The sequence below is a fragment of the Plecotus auritus genome (genome assembly GCF_963455305.1).
Source record: "Plecotus auritus genome assembly, chromosome: 1".
In the NCBI taxonomy this organism is placed as follows: domain Eukaryota; kingdom Metazoa; phylum Chordata; class Mammalia; order Chiroptera; family Vespertilionidae; genus Plecotus; species Plecotus auritus.
Window position 1 is genome coordinate 12,884,291 of NC_137770.1, and position 3,543 is coordinate 12,887,833.

Genomic DNA, 3,543 nt, shown 5'->3' on the forward strand with positions numbered 1-3,543 from the left:
CAGTTATCAGTTGCTGTATAACAAACCTTCCCCAAACCTAGTAGCTTAAAACAACATGTTGTCATTACTTAGTTCGGGAATCTGCAATATGGGCTGGGCTCAGTGGGGAAGGCTTGTCTCTGTTCCACAAGGTGTCATCTGGGGTCTGGAGGATCCACTTCCCAGATGGCTCATCCGCATAACGGGAAAGTTGGCACGGACGGGCTCGGTCAGATCTGAGAGTCATAACCCTTGTTCCTTTTCATGTGGGCCTCTCCACAAACTGCTTAGGCTTCCTCAGAGCATGGTGGCTGGATTCCCAGGGCAAGCATCCAAAGAGAACCAAGCAGAAATGGTATTGCTTTTTATGACCTGGCCTTGGATGTCATATCCCAATGGTTCCCCATTCTGTCATTTCCACAGCACTCTCCTGGTCAACCAGGCACTATGGTTAGCCTACATACAGGAGAGAGGACATCCCAATCTTTGAAGAGAGGAAATTCCAAGAATTATGAATATGATTGAAACCACCACACTTCCTAATACATTTCCTTATTTTTATGACCGTTTGAGTTGGGCATTTTATTTGTGGCTGAAAACATCCTTATTGATGTAGTTAGTGTCATCTCAGCTGTGGGCAGCAGAATGTCATAAATGAACAGTTTTCAACAATGCCAATAGTAACAGGGTTGCTAGTAATTTCCTAGTGATTTAATACCCAGGTATTTTAACTATTTACTTTTTTTTCTCTTGAAAATGAGAACAGAATCAAGCTTACCACTACAATAGCATACGAGTCATTTATCTTAATTCTAGTAGATTTCTCAAAATGGGTAATAAAGGGATGGGATCAGAGCAAGAATATGGTGTTTAGGAATATTAGTACAGATTAGGAGCTTTTGGCTGGATGTCTCTTTTAGTAAGAGCCGGAAGGTACTTCAGAGTTCATGTGCTCAGGGTCAAATTCTTTTCTTCTCCACATATACTCCAGTTAAGCCACTGAGGTTAAAGACTTGTGGATCGCACGTGATATTCTCTTTATAGTTCTGTTGGTTTTTCTGTGGGCAAGGGAAAGAATAAAGAAATTCTTCTTGATCATCTGCATTGTCCTGCCCCCTGATGAACTTTGTCTAGTAAAACAAATCATTTGTAAATGTCCACTGTGTTCTTAGCAGTCGGCCAAGCATTGCAGATATAATGACCTGAAGATGTGGTTCTCTAGGAACCTAGAAAATAAATAAAATGCAGTTGAAGAGCAGTTGGGGCTACTTAAAATTAAGGGCTACACCAGGTATATAAATTAGCCCTCTAAAGGAAAGGGGAGTGAATGAGAGCTGAGCATTTACTGAATTTCAAGGTGCTTCCCCACCCACAGGGACAGCAGCAGATCACTTGGTCCTCTCCTTCCCAGCTACCTCTGTCTGGCCCAGGGTGGAGCCCATCTATAGACCAGCCAGCAACCTGTGCCTCTTGTGGTTCAACTAAAAAATATAAGCTGAACCCATCGGATTCTGCTCCTAGGAATCTGGAAAGTTACAGCAGTTATTACTCTTAGGTGCTAGGCCCTGAGCTCAAAGGTCCAGTAGATTTGCAGTAAAGGAAGTCATTGCAGAATTGGGGGCAGACTGCTGCTCTGAGGGACCAGAGACTCAGAGAAGCTGGTGGAGATGTGCAGGTGTGCAGAAAAAAGTGGCCTCTCTGAGATGAGAGGCTGGGAGGAGCCTGGGCTGCCTCAGGTGCTGTGCCCTTCCTAATGCCCACTTGTTCAAATTCCTGCATTCCTGGATGTTCGACTGTTCCCCCTCCCATGTCAGGGCTGGGATGAGAATGCCATGCTGTGCCTTTTATTTGAACTCATTTCGGTGGGTTTCTGTTACTTGTAACCATCAGCGTTCTGTTTAGAACAAGTCAAGAATTCACAGGAGAGCTGATGATTTCAATCAGCCTTGAGAAATGAATTGAGTTTATGTAGAAACAACTGCTGTGATTCAAGGAAAGAAGCTTGACCTTGAGAGTCACACACAGCCTTGGGTTCAAATCCTGGCTCCTCTATCGTTACTCCTCTGTAAAGTTTAGATAATGATATCTACCAGAATGAAAGAAGTACGTATGTATGGACCATTAACACAGTGTTTGGCATGAGATAGGCCAAGGAAGAATGAATGCTATTATCACGCCAAACATATCTGGATGGAAGAAAGGAAGTAATTCTCAGCCCCGTTCCCAGTAAAGTGAAATGGTTTTGATTGAGGCATTTTGTATTTCTCAACACTTTAAAAGTGGCTTTGTGTGTCTGGGGTGTGGGGGGGTGCGCATGCGTGCTGTTTGGCGAGGGTATTGTTTGTCTCTCCTTGCCCCCTTTCCTCTCGAAGCTGTATTCACTGTGTTCTTGGACTCGCTGTTGTTATTAATCAGGCATGCAGTATGAGATGAACAGGGGTGATGAGTTGGTCAGATTGCCAAGCAAGTTCATGTTTTGCAGGAAAAGCCAAATTGTTTCCTGAGGGGATGTTTTTCAGAAATGGAAGGGTGTGCTTTGCTGGCCCGCACCGGCCCTGTCCCATCCCTGGAGTGCTGGCACCTTGTAGGGTGATGCGACAGCTCATTCAACGCCAGGGCATGGGTTGCTGGGGAGTGGAGCTGGAAGAGGGTTGCATTGTTGTTGCTGGTTTGTTCTTCTCGTAAATGAAGCCCACGTCGAGTAGGAAAAGGACTGCAGACCTCCCACATTTCCTGAAAAAAAATATCCCAACATCATCAGTCCCTCGCAAACTGGAAGGGTGGGGGAAGCCAGTGAAAGACAGAGAACGTGGGGAAAGAAGGAATGTCTAAACAAGTAGGATTATACAATGTTTTGAGGACCCCCACCACCAACAATGCTTCTAATTCATATAAAGACAAATGCATACTTCAAACTAACAGATTAAGATATAATTGTCATAAAAATATGTCTTTGGACAGTTGGTTCATCTGCCAACCACATTTATTCATGACTTCTCCTTATGGGCTTGGAGCAGATTTGAAGAGAGGGAAAGAACATCTTGGCATCCTAAGCTGCCTGGGGATTTTGTTGGGTGTATTATTTTTCCTAAAACTCTGATAAAAGCAAAAAGCACAAATGATAGATTTCAGATTTATGTGTGTGTGTTTTTTCAGATAGTGATTTAGAGTTGTATTGCAAACGGTCCTTAATATTCAGAAGTAGCCTTCTGAAGAGTTTTTAAAATCTTTCTCTTCTCAGCTGCAACAATATTTAGATTTTATATCTAACCAAAAGGATAGAAGAGGTCAAACAGAATTTTACTGAGGGTCCAAAGATGACCCTCTAACTTACCATTGGCCCAAATTGGTGCCTCCTAGTGATTTGGCGGGAGAATCCTGGGCATGTTGCTCTAGAACTCTGGGGCCAGAATGGGGTAAGAGCACCTCTCCCATAATCCCAGCAAATCGTAATTGGAGAGTATCTCAGGTAACTACCGCTGCATATCAAGCAGTCCCAAAATACCATGGCACAAAACCATAATCATCTATTACTTCTCACCTGTCTGCTGATCAGCTGGGGTC